At 45.7% G+C, this 26,281-nt stretch overlaps 1 protein-coding gene and 1 non-coding gene across 2 annotated transcripts in view; one reads left to right on the plus strand and one right to left on the minus strand.

The window, feature by feature from the left end:
- LOC140418681 (uncharacterized) overlaps nt 1-26,281 on the plus strand; it is a 403,178-nt gene that overhangs the window by 173,150 nt on the left and 203,747 nt on the right. The gene's annotated exons all lie outside the window — the stretch shown is intronic.
- trnav-uac (transfer RNA valine (anticodon UAC)) lies at nt 73-145 on the minus strand. Its single transcript has one exon. It is a non-coding gene; the product is annotated as a tRNA-Val (tRNA).

The following is a 26,281-nucleotide window of genomic DNA, read 5'->3' on the forward strand; positions in this document are numbered from 1 at the left end:
ATTCCTCGTTGATGAAGACATGTTACGAGATTGAGGTAATATACAGCAACAGACTAAACTAGACGCATGAGATGTTTCTGCTCGGTTTTGAACCGAGGACGTTTCGCGTGTAAGACGAATGTGATAACCAGTACACTACAGAAACAACTGGCAATGCAGAAGTCAACAGACCTGTGCCACGTTCAACTGAACTGCCTTCCTGCCGTTTCTCAAGCTTCGATGAGAGGCCATGTCTCTTCTTTCAAGAACACGTCTGTTTCTTTAAAACAGATGTCTCAACTTACAAAACCAGAAGAAGTAGAACCTATATTGAACTGAAGCATTTGTTCAGCAAATATCTAACGGCGAAATACTCTCTTCAATTATTAATGCAGCAATCTTATCTTCCTCCGGAAAAACTCAACCAACTTTACACAGTATTTGTTTCGTTTTTCAATGTTTAACATCAGTATAAGAATTGAGAATGATGTGTTGTTTATATTTGACCCCTCTGTGTTTTGATGTGTAACATGCTGCAGCCTAAATACCGTTCATGTATAAGAAAGGAGGGGTGACAGCAAATCCGCACTGAGCCTGGATTCCCACAGTGGCTTTTCCTGTTTCTCCATCAGGAAGACCGTTTTTTCTTTTCAAATGCTGGTTCAATTAAATCTCTGGAATTTCCTCTCATTCAGCTGCAGTATCGTTTGTGTCTGTCCTTTTGAGTACACATTACTATAAGACATCCTTCAATCTGGCCTGTTGCATTCGCTGATCCCAATGCCACCTACATTGGAGAGACTAAATGCCGACTGGGCGACAGCTTTGCAAAACACCTTCGCTCCATTGACAAGCTGGAGGCAGACCCTCCTGTCGCTTGCTATTTCAAACTCACTGTCCTGCTCTCATGTCCACATGTCCGATCTTAGCCTGCTGCAATGTTCCCGTGAAGCCCAGCGCAAAGCTGAGAAACAGCACGTCATCCTCCGATTTAGGCATGTGGACTTAACGGTCAGTTCAACAACTTCAGACTGTGAAAATCCCTCCTCCCCCTTCACCACATGTTTTTTCCATCAACTTATTTTCATTGCTTCCATTGATATGTTTTCCCCCACCACTGTCCCACCGCCTCTCCCCAGCCCATCCCATCCCTCTTGGGAAATCCGCCCCCTGTTCCTTATTGTCCTCTGCCATTGACACATTCGAAGCTGCGAATGCTCCTCTATCAGCACCGTTCTTATCTTTGATTACAGCCATTTACATTCCCTTTTTCTTTCTGTCCAACACATTTTTGTCAGTCTCCGCCTATCGCTGGCCGTCTATCGAGGCCCAATGCTTCACGCCCTCCCCCCATGCCTTCCCAAGTCCAAATCTGACCAAAAATCCAGTTGTCCAGCTTTGACAAAGAGTCACCCAGACCCGGAACGACAGCTGCCATCTCGTTCCACAGAGGCTGTCAGACCTGCTGAGATTGTCCAGTATTTTCTGTTTTTGTTTCCAATTGACGCATCCGCAGTAATTTGCTTTTATCGTATATTTAGACATGTTTGAAATGGTGATTAAATATGTTCATCTGCATCTGTCAACCCATTAAATTCTGTAGTGGATGAACAAACTGCTAATATCCGAACTGTGCCAAAATAGGAAAGGGTTTTCTTCTCCTTGCGTCTTGAAAATTCAGCACTTCTGACTTTGTTGAAGGAATTTTAATATCTTATGTGAGACCAAATCTCATATTCCTCGAACGTCGGAGACTGGGGAACAAACGTTTTTTGTGCAAACATCCGTCACACAAAATGAGAAGCGCTGGATACTTCTGCCCGGTTTCGATCCGGGGAACTGTCGCGTGTTAGGCGAATGTGGTAACCACTACACTACAGAAATCACTGGCAGGGCGGCAATCAGTGGACGTGTACAATGTTCAACCTCACTGTGTTGCTGCAGCTTCTCATGGTTCGGCTGAGAGGCCATGTCACTTATTACAAGAAGACAGCCGTTTCTTTAAAACCGATGTCACAACTTATAAAACAATCAGACATCGAACTTTACTGAACTTAAGATAAGTTATGTTTTGCTTGAAGTGGAAGTTAAATTGAGAAGGCAGGGCTTTCATAAATAACCACACCCGATACGAGAATTGACGATGCCCGGCTCACTTCAGCATCAAGAACCAGCTGTCCCACCCACTGACTTAAAGCGCACGCCAAAAGTTTGAACTCCGAGCGAGCCAGGAGTCCAACCTGGGATCTCCTGATTCGGAGTCAGACGCGTTATCCATTGCGCTACTGGCACACAGCAGTGCTAGGCTTTTGCTATTCTTCGATGATGAAGACCAGTTACGAGATTGAAGTCATGTTCAGCAACAGACTAAATTAGAACCACGAAATGCTTCTGCCCGGTTTCGAACTGGAGACCATTCGCGTGTAAGGCGAATGTGATAACCACTAAACTACAGAAACAGCTGGCAATGCAAAAGCCAATGGACCTGTGCCACGTTCACTGAACTGCCTTGCTGCAGCTTCTCATGGTTCGGCTGAGAGGCCATGTCACTTCTTACATGAACACGTCTGTTTCTTTAAAACAGATGTCTCAACTTACAAGCCGGAAGAAGTAGAACCTATATTGAAGTGAAGCATTTGTTCATCAAATCTCTCACGGCGAAATGCTCTCTTCCATTATTAATGCAGCATTCTTAATTCCTCCAGAAAAAAGCAACCAACCTTACACAATATTTGTTTCGTTATTCAATGCTTAAGTTGAGTTTAAGAATTGAGAATTACGTGTTTCTTATATGTTACCTCCCTGTGTTTTGGTGTGTAACATGCTGCAACCTAAATACCGTTCATGTATAAGAAAGGAGGGGTGACAGCAAATCCGCACTGAGCCTGGATTCCCACAGTGGTTTTTCCTGTTTCTCCATCAGGAAGACCGTTTTTACTTTCCCAAAGCTGGTTCAGTTAAGACTCTGGCATTTCCTCTAAGTCAGTTACAGTACCGTTTGTGTCTGTCCTTTTGAGTACACATTACTATCAGACATCCTTCAATCAGGCCTGTTGCATTTGCTGATCCCAATGCCATCTACTCTACATTGGAGAGACTAAATGCCGACTGGGTTACCGTTTTGGAAAACACCTTCGCTCCATCGACAAGCTGGTGGCAGACTCCAAAAGAATTCCCGATTGTCCCTCCTGATATTCAGAGATAACATTCATTGGTTTGAAGTATGCGTGCACCTGGACAAAGCTCCAGCACTCTTATTGGTTAAAGTCAGATGCTGCTGTGTACTACAGTGCAGTAAGACAGGGGGAAAAGCTACCCAGTCTGGGGTTCTGGTGCCGTAGTAGTAATGCCACTAAGTTAGTCGAATGAAATTTGTAATAGGAAACCAAATTCGGTGATTATATTCGTGAAACAGTCATCGCTATGTCCATAAATGCCTAACTGGTTCACTAGTGTCCTTTATGGAAGGAAATATGTGACCCTGAACTGGTCTGACCTAAATCTGACTCAATATGTGGTTGATTTTTCACTGTCCGCTGAAATAACCTAGCAAGTAAAAATCTTGAACACACATAATTAAATGTGAATTTTATATCAACCGTGTTATTTAATAGAACAAAATATAATTTCACAGTTTTCTTCAAATTACAATTACATTCCTCTCAATGTCACACAAAATCAGAGCTAATCGAAACAGAATGTATTTGTATTCGGCCCTGTTGTAGCTGCCCTGGCAGTCTTTGCCGCTGAATGCAGCTGTTTCCTGCTCTATCTGGCATTGAAATATTTTATGGGACGGTGCAGTGAAACTTTATTAGGTAACTAATACGTACGATACTGACTCTTGAAGTGAGCGATTGGGCAGTGAGTAGGGAGATATGTTGTTGTATAATATATGTATAGTCCCTGCCCTGAAACTGTTTGATAGGGCAAATATAGCCGATTTCGTTTCGTATCGAACCAATTTCGTTCCTGATTGATACGTTTGTTTCTTTACTTCCTTCCGCGCTTTCTTGCTATCTATGACCATTTGTCCCCGTGTGCTCGTTGCAAGTACATAGATAGTCTGCAAGTCGCTATATGTGTTCAACTGGAGGATTGTGAACATTGCGTTTTGGGCAGCACGGTAGCATAATGGTTAGCTTCACAGCTGCAGGCTCCCAGGTTCGATTCCCGGCTTGGGTCACTGTCTGTGCGTCGTCTACATGTTCTCCCCGTGTCTGCGTGGGTTTCCTCCGGGTGCTCCGGTTTCCTCCCACAGTTCAAAGATGCACAGGTTAGGTGGATTGGCCATGCTAAATTGCCCTTAGGTTAGATGGGGTTGCTGGGTTATGGGGATAGGGTGTAGGTGAGGGCTTAAGTAGGATGCTCTTTCCAAGAGCCGGTACAGACTCGATGGGTCGAATGGCCTCCTTCTGCACTGTACATACTATGAAATAATAGAGCTTAATTCCACATCAAGTAAAAATAATGCTGTTGGCTTCAGAATGGTTAACAGAATATGTTTGTTCAGTGACTGTACTAAATTCGTCTCGATAGACCCCGCTTGTGTCACCAGAGGGGTTTCCTCCTCTATTAATAAGGAATACTTGCGATGAGTCATTCACCAATGTGGGTGAGGGCATCACCTCTGGCACGAATAGGGACCGAGCACTCTACAGAGACGCTGAAAATGGCTAAGAGTCTTTCACTAAACGGGCAGATAACGAATTTTCTCATTGAACTTCAGGAGGTGTTATATCCCACTCTGGCTGTTATTGGTGTTCCAAGTGAGTCTCTGTATTCAGATATTAATTCGATAATCTATGCTTAACCCTATTAATATTTTTGTAGTTTACTATCTCTTTACTGCTATTCGTGTTTCTCGTAATACTGTAAATACAACTCCATATATTACCTATCACACCATTACTGTTCTCGTCTTATTTAAGGAGTCGATCTATCCACTGCCCTTTTTCTCACTGGCTTCGCTTTGTGTGTGCAGTTTCAATTGCCGTTTGTTTAATTATTACTCTGTAAGCAATTTCTTGAAATGAGAACAATGAATGGCACGTTCTTACTTTTACTTTGTCTGCTACATGTTTTATTCGGCTTTAGATTAAAGTATGCTTGGAGTCTCAACAGCATTTAGAAATCGGAATTCTATTTGGACAGATACAAATATTTGTCCCAAATTTTAGAAACCACCTCGGGCTGATAGATTACAAGTAGTTGTTGGAAAATCTCGCTCCAATGGATGAGATTCTATTTCCAACCTTCAAACTCAAATCACGATCAATGTTTCTATGCGTTTTAATGTTGTAATGATCTTGAATTATCACCCACAGCTAAGTGAATTATTTTTCTTTGACTTTTCAATTTACGTACTTCCAATTATTATTTGGAATAATTGAATTTCCTGGCTGCTGCTGAAGGGATTTCCCAATTATTTGAATGCTTAATTGTTTTGCGTCTCCCTCTATCCCCGCAAATGCTTGTTAGCATGCCGTTATATGAATTGTAGAAAACTTTGGCATTCTGCCTAAGTTGCTGCCTTAGGAAACGCATGAAGTTTCAAAATTATTTTTCATGGGATGTGAAGCTTCGCTGACTAGGCCAGTATGTGTTGCCCATCTCTAATTGCCCTTCAGAATCTCGTGGTGAGCTGCTTCTTGAAAGGCTGCAGTGCACGTGATGCAGGTACACGCACTGTGCGATTAGGGAGGGAGTTCCAGGATTTTGACCCTACTTCACTGAAGGAACTGAGATATATTTGCAAGTCAAGATGGCGAGTGACTTAAAGGGGAACCTCCAGGTGGCTGCGTTCCCACATATCTGTTGTCGTTGACTTTCTAGATGGTAGTAGCCGTGGGTTTGAAAGGTGCTGCCACAGGAGCCTTGGTGAGTCGTGCAGGGTATCTTGTAGATGGTGCACGCTGCTATGCGGCGGTGCTGGAGTGAATGGGTACTTGTGAGGGGTGCCAATCAAGCGTGCAGGTTTGACCTAGATGGTGTAAAGCTTCTTCAGTGATGTTGGAGCTGCACTCATCGAGGTCACTAGGGAGTATGCAATCACATTTCTGACTTGTGCCTTGTTGGCAGTGGACAGGCTTTGCGCGTCAGGAGCTGAGTTACTCGTTGCAAATTTCCTAGCCCCTGGATGTTTTCAAAACTGCATGAACTTTGTTACCTTCATTGAAATGGTTTCTATAATTCAGCGAAATGTATCCATGCTATTGGCAATCTTAGAACGTTCCTATAGAAAATTTGTGTAATCTGCTGACATTAGATATCACACGCAGTTACAAAATAATTTTCTTGATTCTATTTTCAATAAGCAATCAAATTGAAAGCTGTTTGAGAAAGCAGAAAGCCAACAATTTGGTATTTTAGCCCAAAATATCGTTTCTGTTTTACGGCTGTTGTAAGAAAATTGTATGCCGCACTGTCAGCGAAAAGAACACAATTATTGTTCTGTTAATTTCCGTTCATCACTCCATCGAATTGCACGTTTACAAATTTTAGAAATTACTCAGTCGAATTGATAATAGCATTTTAGGTGTAATTACGCCACAGTGACTGTGACAGTTCACTGAGGTAGTTCATCGCCACCTTCACAAGGGCAATTACGGATGAACACTAATGCTGAATAAGTCGTCGGCGCCCTTACACTGTGAAAGAATAAAAAGCCTGATTTGTAATGTTCTGTTCTTTTTCTCTTCCATGCAGTTAACTTGGTAACAATTGTAATCCTGTGTCGTGGTAAATGTGGTCTCTCTAAATGTGTCACTTACTATCTGGTGGCCATGGCAGCGGCGGATCTACTGGTCGTTATCATTGACCTGATATTGAGGCACATTCCTGTTCTTTTTTGGAAACAGTTTTCTTTTGTGTATGCCATTCATGTGTGTAATATCCACGCTGTTGTGCTTTATGCAGCCACAGACTGCTCGGTCTGGTTCACTGTCAGTTTCACGTTTGATAGATTTGTAGCCATTTGTTGCCAGAAATGGAAAGATAAATATTGCACTGTGAAAATTACGCTTGTTGTCCTGGGTACAGAAACCGTGCTGAGTTGCTTGAAGAATATTTTCTGGTATTACATGCTATCACCAAGATATTGGCTTATCAATTTCCCTTGGTTTTGTGAGGTGAGAAGCGGTGTCATGGAGTCTCAATTCTGGGCCACAATCGAATTTCTTCATAATATCGTAACCCCGTGTGTCCCATTTGTTTTGATATTGTTTCTCAACAGTTTAACCATCAGACATGTATTAGTGGCCAGCAGAGCCCGGAGGAGACTCCAGAATCACAGCAGTGGAGAGAATATGAGAGACCCAGAGATGGAAAGCCGAAGGAAATCCATCATTTTGCTATTTGTTATCTCGGCGAATTTCATACTATTATGGACAATGTTTATGGTTTACTCTGTATGGTGGCGAATGTGGGTTCTGGGATATGAATCTGTACGGTTTCCTGACTTTATTCTGGAAATGGGCTTCATGCTGCAGCTCCTTAGTTGCTGCACAAACACTTGTATTTATGCTGTGACCCAGACAAGGTTCAGAGAGCAGTTGACGCTTGTGGTGAAATATCCCATTGCATTGTTTATAAAATCAATTAAAAGATGAAAAGAACATTTGAAGTGTTTCCCGCACCACAACTCAATTGCTTTTTGTTCAACTCAGTATCCCTTAGCGTGTCACTGATATAGGTTAATGCTAACCCAGCAGTGTCACACACTCCAAATTGTTGTCACAATATCTGTACAGAGTGAATTGTGTGCACACCGCCAAACTTTATACTGCGAACACTCTGACAGAAAACATTGGTTTACATTATTACAATCTCAAAGTTTGCTATCCATTGTATTCCACTGCCGAGGACGGACAACAATAAATAAAGCTCTTATTAAATTCTTGACTTGTACATGCAATGAAAGTGAATATGAGCCACGTGTGACCATCAACCCTATCCCGTGTACTATGGAGAGAGGCACAGAACCGACTTAGAACAGTGCAAGAGACAACCTCCAATGAGAAAGCAAAGAGCGTTCCCCTACAAATACTCAATATCATCACAATTGTAGAGACACAATTTTAATCGTTTTTTAAAAATAATTTTTCCAGGATGTCAGTTTTGTTGTCTAGGCAAACATTTGTTACTCATCCATAATTGCCCTTGACAAGGTGTTGTTGAGCTGCGTTCTTGAACAGCTGCAGTCTATGTGGTGTAGGTACACCCACTGTGCTCTTATGGTAAGATTTTCGGGAATTTGACCCAGCGTCAGTGAAGAAACTGTGAATTCCATATATTAACGACCCATTGAGAGAAGGAATTTCTCCTCGCATTCGTTTTACATCAGGGTTACTAACTGCTGGAGTCCGAGCCTTTGATTTTCTCTTGTAGCCACAGCATTTATTGTAGCCATAGTATTTAAATTGCAAGTGCAGTTCAGTATTTGGTCTATGGTAAACCCAGGATGTTGATAATGGATGATTCATTGCTGGTAATGCCATTGGATGACATGGGGCGATAGTTTGTTTCTTTCATATTTGAGATGATGATTGCCTGGCAATTTTATGGATCGAAATTTCCTTGCCACTTGTGAGCCCTAGCCTGGATATTGTCTAGGTCTTTCTGTATTTGCACGTGGACGGTTTCAGTGTCTGAGGAGTCTCGAATGGGGCTCAAAATAGTGCAATCATCAGCGACAATCCCCACTTCGGACTTTTATAATATTCCAAAAGTCTCTGGATGCAGGAATGGTTCAACTGGATTGTAAAAATGCTGATGTAACGTGGTTATTCAAAAAGGTGGGTTACAAAAAGGAGAAAACTATAGACCAATTAGCTTAACATCTGCCGTTGGGAAATTGTTGGAATCCATTGTTAAGGGAGTAAAAACAGAACATTTGAAGAGTTAAAACGCAATCTATCAGAGCCAGCATGGTTTTATGAAGGGTAATGGGTGTTTGACTAATTTGCTAGAGGACTTCGTAGATGTACCAAGCCAGTTGGATAATGGTGATCCTGTAGATCGGGTGTACATGGACTTCCAGAAGATGTTTGATAAGGTGCCGCACAAAGTATTTACACACAAGGTAAGACCTCATGGGATTAGGGCTTCTTTATTAGGTTAGATCGAAGGCTGGCTAACCGACAGAAGGCAGATCGTCGGAATAAATGTTTCTTTTTCTGGTTGGCGAGATGTAACTAGTGGGGTACTACAGGGTTCGGTCCTAAGGCCCCAACACTTTGCAAGATATATTAATGACTTGAATGCAGTGATAGATGGACTATAGCCAAATTTGAAGATGTCCCTAAAATAGATGGGATAAGAATTTGCAATGAGGAAATAAGATATCTACAAATGGATGTAGATAGGTTTGGTGGTTGTGGCAAAATTTGACAGATGGAGTTCGACAATGAAAACTGTGGTCTCATCCATTTTGGTCCGAAAAATGGAAAGGCAACTTATTATCTAAATGGAGAAAAATGTCAGCGTGCACCGATGCAGAGGGATCTGGGTGTCCTAGTGCACGAATCGCAGAAAACGAACATGCAGGTACAGCAGGTAATAAGGAAGGCAAATTGAATTTTGTCCTTTATACTAGAAGGAACTGAGTTTAAAAATAGGTTAATGTTGCTGCAAATGTACAAGGCATTGGTGAGACTGCACCGGGAGTACTGTGTGCAGTTTTAGTTCCCTTATTTGAAGAAGGATGGAGTTGCATTGAGGCAGTTGAGAAGATGTCCACTAGATTGATTGCAGAGTTGAGGGCGTTGTATTTTTAAGAGAGATCTCGAAGTTTAGACCTGCACTTTCCCGAGTTTATAAGAATGAGACGAGATCTAATTGATTTATGTAAGATGATACAAAGGTATTGACAAAATAGGCGCAGAGCGGTTACTTCCTTTTGTGGGGAAATTTAGAATGGGTTAAGGTTTTATGATAAGGGGTAGCAGATGTAAAACAGAGGCGAGAAGAAATGTATTCCTCAAAGGGACATTAATCTGGGGAATTCACGATTCGAGAGAGCGCTGGCTGCTGGCACATATATTAAATTTAAAGAGAAGCTGGGCTGAGTAATGGGTTGAAGGGTTATGGAGAACGGACAGGAAAGTGGAGTTGAGACTGAAATAAGATCTCCATGATCATAGTGAATGGCGCAGCGAGTTCGGCGGGTTGAATTGCCCCCCATTGCTGCTAATTCTTATATCATTGTTCTTTGTTAGTGTGTGTATGTGTGTCTCCCTCTCAGCAGGCCTATCTTTCCCCTTCAAGCAATAGACCTTTTATCATGCTTTAAACGTGCGCAATGTATCAGACACTCTGAGCATACATAGACTAAAATATCAGATGTAAATTAATTAGCCCCATTAATTGGTTATGAACTGGAAGCACACCTCTTGGGGGCTCTCGCCATGAAGCATTCTGGAACCCTCTGCCGAACAGCACTATGGATGCGCATATACTACATGGACTGCAGGTATTCAAGAATGCATCTTATCACCACATTCCCATCGGCAATTAATGTTGGGAAATTAAACCTGGCAACCGCAGTCCATGTGCTGTTCCAGATTAGACTCATTCTCTAGTCATTTTAGCAGAAGCAGCAGCCCGACTACATATTGTCTTTCAAAGTTGCAAGCTAGCTTTCAGTGGTGCAGGCAAGCGTCAGGTAGTATCAACCTCAAATGAACTCCGGACCCATGTTGTGGTGCACAGGGTTTAATACGTCACCTAGCGCGTGGCATCATTTAAAATCTCAGATATTTTTTAATTGAATTTAGTCAACAGAGTCCAGTACAGTCTCCAAATTCAATAACCTTCAAAGCAGCAGCACTGAAGTGAGAATAGACCACAGAACAATATGTGACAGCTATTGAAAACAAACCTAGAAAGTACTCTTACCTCAACATTAGCGTCGAGGATTGAGGAATCTGTTGCTGTGCAATGAGGCACTGCAGCGTCAAGAAATGGCAAGGTCCGTGTACAGAAAGCCCGGCGAGTATTGACACTTAACTTCGATGGTAACAGTTAACCACTGTTTGTTCTGCTGCCTTAGAGGTAGTGCATCACCGGTGTCCATTTATTTACAAATATGCTGCTAATAATCGTCGGACAAGCACTTCAAACCAAACAGCAAACTGAACAACATGTTGAAAACAAATTACCCGCACCTTAAAATGTTTGGTCTAGTTAACAGCCTGCACAGCTCCCGCTTTCTTTTATGGAAGCGAGTGAACCGCAGATGATGGGCAGCATTGATCTGTTTACTTCCACCCTTTACACAACTTTCAAAGATTCCGGGTCAATTACAACGAGGCCGACAGTTCTGACACCGCCATTCATTGCCATGAAATGATCTCTCATATTGCTACAAAGAAAATACAGTTGCTCGTAAAGGAATGTAGACACACAGCATTGTGGTTGGATTTTAAATTCCTTTTCAAATGGCCAATCAAGCCATCAGTTGTATTCAATCGCTAGAACAATACAAATATATAATCAGACCGGACGGACCACTCAGTATCGAATTAGACACCGGAAACATCAGGCAAACCCAGCACTGAACACCCTGCAAAGTCCTCCTTACTAACGTCTGGGGGCTTGTGCCAAATTTGGGAGAGCTGCCTCACAGACTAGTCAAGCAACAACCTGACATAGTTATACTCAAAGAATTATACCTTTCTGACAATGTCCCAGGCAACAGTATCACCATTCCTGTGTATGTCCTACTCATCGGCAGAGGTGTATCACAGTGGTATACAATCGTGAGGTAGTTGCCCTGCAAGTCCTGAACATCGACTGGACCTCATGAAGTCTAATGGTTTCAGGTCAAACATGGGCAAGGCCACCTCCTGTTGATTTACATCAGCACCAGCTGACGAATTGGTACTTTTCCATATTAAACATCACTTGGAGGAAGCACTGAGGGCTGCAAGGGCGTAGAATATATCTGGGTGCGGGACTTCGCTGTCCATCACCAAGAGTGGCTCGTTGTACACCAAAGACCGAACAGGCCGGGTCATAAAGGACATAGCTGCGAGACAGGGACTGCAGCAGGTGGTGAGGGAACCAACACGAGAGAAAACATACTTGACCTCATCCTCACCACCCTGACTGCTGCACGTGCATCCGTCCAATAGGGTAACATTGATGACGGCACAGTCCTGATCGGGAGAAATAACCGTCTTCACGTTGAGGATGCCCTCCATTGTGCTCTATGGCACTACCATGTGATAAATGGGATCGACTTCGAACAGACCGAACAACTCAAGACTGTGAATCCTTGAGTCTCTGTGGGCCATCAGCAGCAGAATTGTATTCCACCGCAATCTGCAACCTTATGGCCCTGTATATCTCCCACTCTACCATTACCACCAAGCCAGGGGATCAACACTGGTTCAATGAAGAGTATAGGAAAGCATTCCAGAGCAACACCAGAACATCAGGCGTCAACCTGTTGAAATTACAACACAGGACTACCCGTGTGCCAAACAGCATGAACAACAAGAATAGTCAGAGCTAAGCGATTCCACAACGGACGCATCATATCTCAGCTCTGCAGTTGTATCACATCCAGCTATGAATGGTGGTGGACAATCAAACAACTCACTGGAGGAGGAAGCTCCACAAATATCTCCATCCTCAATAATGGAGGAGCCCAGCACATAGCTGCAAAAGACAAGGCTGAGGCATTCGCAACAATCTTCAGCCAGAAGTGTCGAATGGATAGTCCATCTCGGTCTTCTCCAACAGATGGTAGTGTTCAGCCAATACGATTCACTCCACGTGATATCAAGAAACTGTGCTCCAGAACAGGCCGCACCGCGAGCCAAGCTGTTCGGTGCAGCTATAACACTGGCATTTACCCGACAATGTGGAAAATTGCCCAGGTATGTCCTGTACACAAGGAACATGCCTAATCCATCCCAGCCGATTACCACCCAATCAGTCTACTCTCCATCATCAGCAAAGTGATGTAAGGAGTCATCAATAGTGCTATCACATGGCACTTAATCAACAATAATCGGCTCACGGACGCTCAGCTTGGGTCCACCAGGGTGACTCAGATCCTGACCTCATTACAGCCTTGGTCCAAATATGGACAAAAGAGCTGAATGCCAGAGGTGAGGTGAGAGTGACTGTCCTTGACATCAAGGCAGCATTTTACCCAGTATGGCATCCAGGAGCCCTAGCAAAATCAGTGAGGAAACTCTACACTGGATGGAGTCATACCTGGAACAAATGAAGGTGGATATGGTGTTGGAGGTCAATCATCTCAGCTCCTGAACATCATAGCAGGAGTTCCTCAGTGTAGTGTCCTAGGCCCAACCATCTTCAGCTGCTTCATCAATGAACTCCCTACCATGGTAAAGTCAGAATTGGGGGTTGTTCATAGATGACTGCATAATGTTCAGCACCATTCGCAAAACCACAGATAGTGAAGCAGTCCATGTCCAAATGCAGCAAAATCTGGATAATATCCAGGCTTGGGCTGACAAGTGGTGAATTACAGTCGCGCGCCACAAGTGCCAGGCAAGGACTATCTCCTGTAAGAGAGAATCTAACCATCGCCCCATGACATCCAATGGTATTACCAACGCTGAATCCCCACAATTAACATTTTGGTGGTTACATTGAGTAGACACTGAACTGGACCAATCATATTAATACTGTGGCTACCAGAACAGGCAAAAGGCCAGGGGTCCTAAGGCGAGTAACTCACCTCGTGATTCCCCAACGTTTGTCCACCATCCACTATATGTAAGTCAGGAGTTTAATGGAATACTCCACATTTGCCTGGATAAGTGCAGCTCCAACAACACTCAAGAAGCTCGACACTATTCAGTACAAAGCAGCGCACTTGATTGCGCCCCCTGTCCACAAACATTAAATTCCTCCACCACCGACGAACAGTGGCAGCCGTGTGTACCATATACAAGATGCACTGCAGGAACTCGCCATGCTGCCTCAGGCAACACCTTCCCAAGCTACGACCACTGCCATCTCGAAGGATAGAATCAGCAGATACCTGTGTACACCAACACCTGGAGATTCCCCTCCAAGTCACTCGCAACGCTGACTGCCGCTGGAGCAATATCCTCGAACTCCCTCCCTAATAACACAGTGGGTGTACCTATACCTCAAAGGCTGCAGTGGTTCAAGAAGGTAGCTCACCACCACCTTCTGAGAGGCAACTAGGGATTGGCAATAAATGCTGGTCTAATCAGCGACGCCCACATCCCGTAAATTAATTTCTACAAAATGAGTGTACTGGTTAGTTCTCACAATGATAAAGAGGGCTACGTTTTATTCAGCCTCTAAAGGTAGAGTCACAGGAACCTCCTCATTTCATAGGGGCTGGCTTAGCACAGGGCTAAAGAGCTGGTTTTAATGCAGACCAAGGCAGGCCAGCAGCACGGTTGAATTCCCGTACCAGCCTGACCGAACAGGCGCCAGAATGTGGCGACTAGCGGCTTTTCACAGTAACTTCATTTGAAGCCTACTTGTGACAATAAGCCATTTTCATTTCATTCCATCTGGGTAATAAAACAGAGTACGCGACCAGAACAAGCCTTGTTTACTGAGACAAAAATATTATTTGATAATTTCACCTTCTGTTCCCAGTGAAAATTATGTTCACAAGTTCACCTCTGGTCTCTTAGCTCATCTTATTTCTGTCCATTGGATTTCCATGCTTCATGGCTCCATCTGATCCCCTGATTCCACACATTATCAGCCATTTCCACATCCCCTCTGTCAACTTCCAGGAGTCATATGCAAAGGCTTATTAACAGGATTGATTATATCGCATTGTGTTGCTGGGTTCGAGAGATTATTTTAAAAATGCACCATCACAAAGGCGATGTTACGAATAAGCAGCGTTTCCCAATGCACATCGTCCTTCAGCATATCTCCTTAATGGTGGGCTGTTTGGTCTCAACATGAACAATGCCCAGGTGCTTGGGGAGAAATAGCGGACCCGGTTATCATTCTTACTCCAGACTCGAAAAGTGCAGCCGTTCTCCAATATTTATAACTCTACCCCACATCTGGAGATACATTCTCAGCCAGCCAGTTCCACGCACACGGACTACACAACGCCGCTGGGCAGTCAAGGAGGTCAGGTGTGAAGGACCTCAGAAAAACACGACAGCAGATTATTGAATATGTATATTCGAATAACTGAAGTTATATTACGTGATGTTTGGACTTTGTTATATTTATTATACCTTCATAGGTTGTGGGTGTCGCTCTCAAGGCCAGATTTTGCGGCACACCCCTCATTAGGATCTGAAATCACATGTATGCCGGACCAGAGAAATACAGCATATTTCGGCACAGGCTTGGAGGGCCGAAGTGGTTTTTTCTCTGTTGGACCATAAAACCATAAGACATAGGAGCAGAATTTGGCCACTCGGCCCATCGAGTCTGCTCCGCCATTCAATCATGGCTGATATTTTCTCACCCCCATTCTCCTGCCTTCTCCCCTTAACCTCTGATCTCTTTATTGATCAAGAACCTATCTATCTCCGTCTTAAAGACACTCAATGATTTGGCCTCCACTGCCTTCTGTGGCAAAAGTTCCACAGACTCACCACCCTCTGGCCGAAGAACTTCCTCCTCATCTCTGTTTTAAAGGATCGTCCCTTTAATCTGCGATGGTGTCCTCTGGTTCTAGTTTCTCCTACAAGTGGAAACATCCTCTCCACGTCCACTCTATCCAGGCCTCGCAGTATCCTGTAAGTTTCAATAAGATCCCCCTCATCCTTCTAAACTCCAACGAGTACAGACCCAGAGTCCTCAACCGTTCCTCATACGACAAGTTCTTCATTCCAGGGATCATTCTTGTGAACCTCCTCTGGACACTTTCCAAGGCCAGCACATCCTTCCTTAGATACTCCAGATGGGGTCTGACCAGAGCCTTATACAGCCTCAGAACTACATCCCTGGTCTTTGTTCTTTGCTCTATTCCTAAAAGGAAAAGTGAGCCTGATGTGCTTTTGCGACAATCCTTGATAATTGCATGGTCAACATTAGCGTGACTGGAAAATTTCATTAATTTATTTGACGTCCCAAGGCTTGAAATGGTCGTATTTCCGCCTCTATTCCCAGAGCATACGCCCGGACCTTAGCATTGCCTAGCGCAGTGGCATTACCACTACACCAGCCCATCCTTCTCTCACCGTTGATTCAATTGGGTTCTGCCGTCTTTAATTTCTTCCTCATGGGTGACTCACATAGTTTTTCCTTAGATCAATTGATGGCAGTTGTGATGGTGACCGCAGAGAAACTTTCAATTCGAGATTTGTAAATTATCTAAAATTCCACCAGCCAATGGGGTGAACTTTAAGTCCATGAACACAGATAATTCATAGTTTAATACGTCACACTCATCGTGCATTCCTTTGATTCGCTTGCACTGGTCATTGGTTTGTCTCAGATTTCAATCATACAATATGTAGATGCCTCATATTGACCGAGCCATGGAAATCTACAGCACAGACAGGGCCCTTCGGCCCATCTCTTCTGCGGCGGTAGAAACAGCCACCCAATTAGTCTAATCGGGCAGCACGGTAGCATTGTGGATAGCACAGTTGCTTCACAGCTCCAGGGTCCCAGGTTCGATTCCAGCTTGGGTCACTGTCTGTGCGGAGTCTGCACATCCTCCCCGTGTGTGCGTGGGTTAGGTGGATTGGCCATGATAAATTGCCCTTAGTGTCCAAAATTGCCCTTCGTGTTGGGTGGGGTTATTGTGTTAGGGGGATAGGGTGGAGGTGTTGACCTTGGGTAGGGTGCTCTTTCCAAGAGCCGGTGCAGACTCGATGGGCCGACTGGCCTCCTTCTGCACTGTAAATTCTATGATACAATCTCATTTTCTAGCACTTGGTCCATAACCTTTTATACCTTCGTATCGTAAGTACACACCTAAATACTTCTGAATAGGAAGTTATTGATGGTTATTGTCCGATGGAACAAATTATCTCCTTGCCGATTTCAAATGTTAATCTTCAAATCATTCGAAATTTCAAACAACTATTGAGAACCCTTATTCCACCAACTGCCTGTGGTCTCATCCAAATAGGGCACACTGAGCCCCGACGCCCTCTGCTGCATATTCTGAGAACTGCCCGCATGACTGTGGGGAGGATGTGAAACATTCTGATGTTTCCGCCGCACTTCCTATTTTTTGTTTGACAGCCTGGCGAGAGGTGTCCTACGTATGCAGCAATGCCAATTTTATAATGTTGACATGTTCAACTTTATTGTTAAATCAACTTCACAAACTTATCTGTGGTGTCTTCCTTCACCCATACTCTATCTAGCCCTTTGCAGGTTTGATTGTCATATCTCACCCCCGGAGCCTGCACTTCATCTGCGAACCTCCACATTCCCTTATTCCTCACCGCAACCTGCAAACGTTTCACTTTCTGGTCTGAATATTTGTGAAGTGTTGCTTCAACAAACTGCCCTAAGCAGGAACTGAAGACAGGCGATTGAATACACAGGCAATTTCTCACACCCTGACCACCGATCTCTGCATTTTTCTTTTTTTTTTAAATAAATATTTTATTGAGAATTTTTGGTCAACCAACACAGTACATTGTGCATCCTTTACACAACATTATAACAATACAGATAACAATGACCTATTTTATATAAACAAAAAAACAAAAAATAAATAAATATTAAATAACAAAAATAAAAACTAGCCCTAATTGGCAACTGCCTTGTCACAAGCTACACCCCCCCACCCCCCCCACCCCCCCATCCCTCCCCCCCGCCCCCAAACCCTGGGCTGCTGCTGCTGCCTTCTTTTTTCCCCCATCTATCTGTCCGCAAGATATTCGACGAACGGTTGCCACCGCCTGGTGAACCCTTGAGCCGACCCCCTTAGGACGAACTTAATCCGCTCTAGCTTTATGAACCCCGCCATGTCATTTATCCAGGTCTCCACCTCCGGGGGCTTGGCTTCTTTCCACATTAACAATATCCTGCGCCGGGCTACTCGGGACGCAAAGGCCAAAACATCGGCCTCTCTCGCCTCCTGCACTCCCGGCTCTTGTGCAACCCCAAATATAGCCAACCCCCAGCTTGGTTCGACCCGGACTCCTACTATTTTTGAAAGCGCCTTTGTCACCCCATCCAAAACCCCTGTAGTGCCGGGCATGACCAAAACATATGGGTATGATTCGCTGGGCTTCTCGAGCACCTCGCACACCTATCCTCCACCCCAAAAAATTTACTGAGCCGCGTTCCAGTCATATGCGCCCTGTGTATTACCTTAAACTGAATCAGGCTTAGCCTGGCACACGAGGACGACGAGTTTACCCTGCTTAGGGCATCTGCCCACAGCCCCTCCTCGATCTCCTCCCCTAGCTCTTCTTCCCATTTCCCTTTTAGTTCATCCACCATAGTCTCCCCTTCGTCCCTCATTTCCCTATATATATCTGACACCTTACCATCCCCCACCCATTTCTTTGAGATCACTCTGTCCTGCACCTCTTGTGTCGGGAGCTGCGGAAATTCCCTCACCTGTTGCCTCGCAAAAGCCCTCAATTGCATATACATGAATGCATTCCCTTGGGGCAACCCATATTTCTCGGTCAGCGCTCCCAGACTTGCGAACTTCCCATCCACAAATAGATCTTTCAGTTGCGTTATTCCCGCTCTTTGCCACATTCCATATCCCCCATCCATTCCCCCCGGGGCAAACCTATGGTTGTTTCTTATCGGGGACCCCCCCAATGCTCCAGTCTTTCCCCTATGTCGTCTCCACTGTCCCCAAATCTTCAGTGTAGCTACCACCACCGGGCTTGTGGTGTAGTTCCTCGGTGAGAACGGCAATGGGGCTGTCACCATAGCCTGCAGGCTAGTCCCCCTACAAGACGCCCTCTCTAATCTCTTCCATGCCGCTCCCTCCTCCTCTCCCATCCACTTACTCACCATTGAAATATTAGCGGCCCAATAGTACTCACTTAGGCTCGGTAGTGCCAGCCCCCCCCCCCCCCCCCTATCCCTACTACGCTGTAAGAATCCCTTCCTCACTCTCGGAGTCTTCCCGGCCCAAACAAAACCCATGATGCTCTTTTCTATCCTTTTAAAAAAAGCCTTCGTGACCACCACCGGGAGGCACTGAAACACAAAGAGGAATCTCGGGAGGACCACCATCTTAACCGCCTGCACCCTCCCTGCCATTGACAGGGCTACCATATCCCATCTCTTGAAATCTTCCTCCATCTGTTCCACCAACCGTGTTAAATTTAGCCTGTGCAATGTGCCCCAGTTCTTAGCTATCTGGATCCCCAGGTAACGAAAGTCTCTTGTTACCTTCCTCAACGGTAGGTCCTCTATTTCTCTACTCTGCTCCCCTGGATGCACCACAAACAGCTCACTCTTCCCCATGTTCAATTTATACCCTGAAAAATCCCCAAACTCCCCAAGTATCCGCATTATTTCTGGCATCCCCTCCGCCGGATCCGCCACATATAGTAGCAAATCATCCGCATACAAAGATACCCGGTGTTCTTCTCCTCACTAAGTACTCCCCTCCATCTCTTGGAACCCCTCAGCGCTATCGCCAGTGGCTCAATCGCCAGTGCAAACAGTAATGGGGACAGAGGACATCCCTGCCTTGTCCCTCTATGGAGCCGAAAATATGCCGATCCCCGTCCATTCGTGACCACACTCGCCACTGGGGCCCTATACAATAGCTGCACCCATCTAACATACCCCTCTCCAAAACCAAATCTCCTCAACACCTCCCACAAATAATCCCATTCCACTCTATCAAATGCTTTCTCGGCGTCCATCGCCACTACTATCTCCGTTACACCCTCTGGTGGGGCCATCATCATTACCCCTAACAGCCTCCGTATATTCGTGTTCAGCTGTCTCCCCTTCACAAACCCAGTTTGGTCCTCGTGAACCACCCCCCGGGACGCATTCCTCTATTCTCATTGCCATTACCTTGGCCAGGACCTTGGCATCCACATTTAGGAGGGAAATTGGTCTGTAGGACCCGCATTGTAGCGGGTCCTTTTCCTTCTTTAAGAGAAGCGATATCGTTGCTTCAGACATAGTCGGGGGCAGTTGTCCCCTTTCCTTTGCCTCGTTAAAGGTCCTCGTCAGTACCGGGGCGAACAAGTCCAAATATTTTCTGTAGAATTCAACTGGGAATCCGTCCGGTCCCGGGGCCTTTCCCGTCTGCATGTTCCTAATTCCTTTCACCACTTCTTCTACCTCGATCTGTGCTCCCAGTCCCACCCTTTCCTGCTCTTTCACCTTGGGAATTTCCAGCCGATCCAAAAAGTCCATCATTCTCTCCCTCCCATCCGGGGGTTGAGCTTCATATAGTTTTTTATAAAATGTCCTGAACACTTCATTCACTCTCTCCGCTCCCTGCTCCCTCTCCATCCTCGTCCCTCACTCCCCCTATTTCCCTCGCTGCTCCCCTTTTCCTCAATTGGTGTGCCAGCAATCTGCTCGCCTTCTCCCCATATTCATACTGTACACCCTGCGCCTTCCTCCATTGTGCCTCTGCAGTGCCTGTAGTCAGCAAGTCAAATTCCACATGCAGCCTTTGCCTTTCCCTGTACAATCCCTCCTCCGGTGCTTCCGCATATTGTCTGTCCACCCTCAAAAGTTCTTGCAGCAACCGCTCCCGTTCCTTACTCTCCTGCTTCCCTTTATGTGCCCTTATTGATATCAGCTCCCCCCTAACCACCGCCTTCAACGCCTCCCAGACCACTCCCACCTGGACCTCCCCATTGTCATTGAGTTCCAAGTACTTTTCAATACATCCCCTCACCCTTATACACACCCCCTCATCCGCCATTAGTCCCATGTCCATTCTCCAGGGTGGGCGCCCTCCTGTTTCCTCCCCTATCTCCAAGTCCACCCAATGTGGGGCATGATCCGAAATGGCTATAGCCGTATATTCCGTTCCCCTCACCTTCGAGATCAATGCCCTACCCAGCACAAAAAGTCGATGCGCGAATAGACTTTATGGACATAGGAGAAAAACGAGAACTCCTTACTCCTAGGTCTACTGAATCTCCACGGGTCCACACCTCCCATCTGCTCCATAAAATCTTTAAGCACCTTGGCTGCTGCCGGCCTCCTACCAGTCCTGGACTTCGACCTATCCAGCCCTGGTTCCAACACCGTGTTAAAGTCTCCCCCCATTATCAGCTTTCCCGTCTCTAGGTCCGGAATGCGTCCTAGCATTCGCCTCATTAAATTGGCATCATCCCAGTTCGGGGCATACACGTTTACCAAAACCACCATCTCTCCCTGTAGTTTGCCACTCACCATCACGTATCTGCCCCCGTTATCCGCCACTATAGTCTTTGCCTCGAACATTACCCGCTTCCCCACTAATATAGCCACCCCCCTGTTTTTCGCATCCAGCCCCGAATGGAACACCTGCCCCACCCATCCTTTGCGCAGCCTAACCTGGTCTATCAGTTTCAGGTGCGTTTCCTGTAACATAACCACATCTGCTTTAAGTTTCTTAAGGTGTGCGAGTACCCGTGCCCTCTTTATCGGCCCGTTGAGCCCTCTCACGTTCCACGTGATCAGCCGAGTTGGGGGGCTTCCCACCCCCCCCCCCCCTTGCCGATTAGCCATCATCTTTTTCCAGCTTCTCACCCAGTTCCCACGCAGCTGTATCTCCCCCAGGCGGTGCCCCCCCGCCCATCCTCTCCCGTACCCACTCCCCCCTTTCCCCAGCAGCAGCAACCCAGTAACTCCCCCCTCCCACCCCCCCACCCCGCTAGACCCCCCGCTAGCGTAATTACTCCCCCCATGTTGCTCCCAGAAGTCAGCAAACTCTGGCTGACCTCGGCTTCCCCCCGTGACCACGGCTCGCACCGTGCGACGCCCCCTCCTTCCTGCTTCTCTATTCCCGCCATAATTATCATAGCGCGGGAACCAAGCCTGCGCTTCTCCCTTGGCCCCGCCCCCCATGGCCAACGTCCCATCTCCTCTCCCTCCCCACCTCCCCCCATCACCACCTGTGGGAGAGAGAAAAGTTACCATACCGCAGGATTAGAACATAAAACCCCTCTTCGCCCCCCACATTCGCCCCACCACTTTGTCCAAACGTTCTTTTTAATAGTCCACTCATTCCAGTTTTTCTTCTACAATAAAAGTCCACGCTTCATCCGCCGTCTCAAAGTAGTGGTGCCTCCCTTGATATGTGACCCACAGTCTTGCCGGTTGCAGCATTCCAAATTTTATCTTCCTTTTATGAAGCACCGCCTTGGCCCGATTAAAGCTCGCCCTCCTTCTCGCCACCTCCGCACTCCAGTCTTGATAAACGCGGATCACCGCGTTCTCCCATTTACTGCACCGAGTTCTCTTCGCCCATCTAAGGGCCATTTCTCTATCCTTAAAACGGAGGAATCTCACCACTATGGCTCTGGGAGTTTCTCCTGCTCTCGATCCTCGCACCATAACCCGGTACGCTCCCTCCACCTCCAACGGATCCGTCGGGGCCTCCGCTCCCATTAACGAGTGCAGCATCGTGCTCACATATGCCCCGACGTCCGCCCCCTCCACACCTTCAGGAAGACCAAGAATCCTCAGGTTGTTCCTCCTTGCGTTGTTTTCCAGTGCCTCCAACCTCTCCACACATCGTTTCTGATGTGCCTCCTGTATCTCCGTCTTCACCACCAGGCCCTGTATATCGTCCTCATTCTCGGCTGCCTTCGCCTTCACGACCCGAAGCTCCTGCTCCTGGGTCTTTTGTTCCTCCTTTAGCCCTTCGATCGCCTGTAGTATCGGGGCCAACAGCTCTTTCTTCATTTCCTTTTTTATCTCCTCCACGCAGCATTTTAAGAACTCTTGTTGTTCAGGGCCCCATATGAAACTGCCACCTTCCGACGCCATCTTGGTTTTTGCTTGCCTTCCTTGCCGCTGTTCCAAAGGATCCGCTGCAATCCGGCCACTTTCCTCTCCTTTTTCCATCCGTGTCCAGGGGGAATTCCCTTCTGGTTTACCGCACGGTGTTTTTAGCCGTTAAAATTGCCGTTGGGGCTCCTATCAAGAGCCCAAAAGTCCGTTCCACCGGGAGCTGCCGAAACGTGCGACTTAGCTGGTCATCGCCGCACCCGGAAAACGATCTCTGCATTTTTCATGGAGCATGCACTAGAGACCATCCGACAGGAATGCTTCATATTTAGATCAAAGCGTGAAAAGTTAATAATTCGCTGTTTCTCCAATAGTTCTTCAAAGTGTGCATTAATTTGAGGACTGATAATTTAACTGCATTGGACAAGAATCATCACAAAGACGGCTTAACCATATAGAAGGTATTCCTTCTGATGTTAGCCAAAGAGCAGGGATATTGAAGTTCAGTTGTGGACGGTGGGGCAAGCAACATTGAGACGTAAACAAAACAAGCACCCTGATGCCTGATGTCAGCAACTATGATTTTGTTAACAAAGAACAAAGAAACGTACAGCACAGGAACAGGCACTTCGACCCTCCAAGCCAGCGCCGACGGTGCTGCCCGTCTAACCTAAAACCTTCTGCACTTCCGGTGTCCGTATCCCTCTATTCCCATTGTATTTTATTACTTGTCAAGACGTGCCTTAAAGGTTACTATCGTACCCGCTTCCAGCACCGTCTCTGGCAGCGAGTTCCATGCACCCACTACCCTCTGTGTAAACACCTTCCCTCGAACATTTCCTTGAAACACTGCACCGAACACCTTAAACCTATGTCCACTAGTAATGTACTCTTCCACCCTGGGAAAAAGCTTCTGACTGTTCACTTTGTCCATGCCCCTCATAATTATGTTGACTTCTATCACGTCGCCTCTCAACCACAGCCGTTCCAGTGAGAACAAACCAAGTTTATCCAACCGCTCCTCTCAGACAATGCTCTCCATACCAGGCAATATCCTGGTAAATCTCCTCTGCACCCTCTTCAAAGCCTCCACATCCTTCTGATAATGTGGCGACCAGAATTGAATACTATATTTCAAGTGTGACCTTTCTAAGGTTCTATACCGCTTCAACATGACTTGCCAATTTTTATACTCAATGCCCAGACTGATGAAGGCGAGCATGCCTTCAAAGATAACAGGGCAAAGGACAAACTGACCCCTCTCAGTATTTGCATTCCTTCCAGGCGTCACATCCTTTTGTAATGCGAGTAATACCTGTGTGGATAGATTCTCATGCACAGTTTTGTTGAGTTCCTGTTACTCAGAGGCACCGCCCATGGGGGCTTTGAGCCAGATTCGCTAGCTTTCTGCCGGAGAGCTATAATACACAGCGGCGTGATAACTTGCTGTAAAGCGCTAGTATTCTGCTCCTTCCATTCTGTTCCGGTTTCTATTTATAATAGGTCTTCTTATTATCGATGCTGAAATACATATTTGCAACACGTTATAACAACAGCTGAAATATTAACATCAGACTGTATACATTAATTACTAAGATTTAAGTAATGACTAAGACAACCACAATGGGGGTTTGAATTGGTCACAACGCCGGCCCCGAAGTTTCTCCCTTTCGGGAGAAATTTTCACAAAGACTTCCCGCCACCAGGAGTAAAGAGAATTTCAGCTTTATAGACAATTCATAAATTCAGATGTGAACAGCTGGCGAGATCAGCAGTTGATCAATAGACCACATCCTTTCGTGGGGCGAACAAAGTCCAATTGCAGCCCATCAAATAGCGGCAAAAGCACGTGACGGAAATCTTCACTGCTGCCGGCAACACGAACCGACTGGCGACTGTGCGCAGACGCTCTGAGTTCTTCTGATGTGAGCTCTGCTCCTCTCCGTTTGACATTTTCATTCCAATGATGTATCGCACGGTGCAAATGCAGCTGCTCCCGGTCATTCTCGGACTACTGACTTGTATGTACAGGGGACGTACTCAATAATATGTGGATATAGTGCACTTATATTCACCTTGCTCCAATACCTCTTTATTTTTACAGGTCGATGTGGTTCGGACCAGGTGATCCAGTCTCCCACTGCGAGAACAACCCAGAACGGGGATTCAGTGCAAATAAATTGCAGCTATGACTTGTCCAGCTTTTACGGAATGCATTGGTACAGACAAAAATCCGGTCAGGGACCGGAGTGGATAATAAGCACATTCACGGCTGGAAAAGAGAGAAAGAACCGACTCGAATTGGAACTTTCCACTGCGGATAAAAGGGGCCAATTGGTGATTGAAGACACGGAGAGCGCGGATGTCGCCGTGTATTACTGTGCGATAGAGCCCACACTGAGAGGAAAGGCGCAGTCACTGTACAAAAACCTCACGCCTGGTTGCCATTCCGGAGCAGCTGCAGCAATGTCTCCACTAACACAGGCCCGGCAAGGTGGGTGAGAACGAGAGCAAGAAAGGGAGACTGTGAGCGGGGCTTGATCATTCCCTTGCTAAGCGGCTTTGGCCAGAGATACTGATGGTCAGGGTATAAAGTGTCCGATTGAAGAAACAGTCTCTCAATGAGTGCAACGTTTGTGGGGAGGAAATCATCAGTATTGCTTCATTGTAGAATTGTAATTAACTGTACCAATTGGACATTAGACTGAATATTTGTTTAGTCATGTTGGTGTGTGACGGCTGACCGTGAATATTAATAAAATTCTACTGTAAGATTCATGGTTACTTTGAAGCGTCGATACTCTGCTGCGGATTTCTCCCCGTTCTTAATTCTTATGAAGCATCAACCATCAAAGACCAGAACAACTCTCAGAGAAGGTTTCCATAGAGACCAATTCAATATTTCCCCCTCGCCAGTGGCAGAAAATTCGATTCCACCCCGCGCCAAGCACCTCGTTCTGATAGTGACAGTGGGTGAATAAACTGAAAAACATCATCTACATTTGAAATTAAGTTCTGCTAATTTGAGGCAAGATCTTACCAGCAGCATCCACACTAAGTAATCTCACTGGTGGGAATCCCAGCGCCTGCCCCTGATAGCCCTTAATATTCTCCTGACATCACATAAGCAATGACATGATGGTTTCAGCCTTGGGGAAATGTGCGTTTTAGATTTCCGCCCTGTCTTCATGAATGTGATTTCATTTCAGATGTCACCTTCAAGATTTTGTTTCGGAAAGCGCCTTTACAAAGCTATGAAACCTTTTATTCTTAATTGACTGAAAATCGAAAGTCTCATAAGGTTATTATAATTAACCATCTTCCGATGCATTTTCACCATAAATGTTAGCCAAAATACGGGTGAGCTGGAAACAATTTTCTGAGTCCGAGAAACACAGAGCCAGTTAAAAATAAGATCCACAAGGCGATGGGTTTCCAGAAACCAGCAGGAACT

The sequence above is a fragment of the Scyliorhinus torazame genome, chromosome 5 (assembly GCF_047496885.1).
Source record: "Scyliorhinus torazame isolate Kashiwa2021f chromosome 5, sScyTor2.1, whole genome shotgun sequence".
Lineage (NCBI taxonomy): Eukaryota > Metazoa > Chordata > Chondrichthyes > Carcharhiniformes > Scyliorhinidae > Scyliorhinus > Scyliorhinus torazame.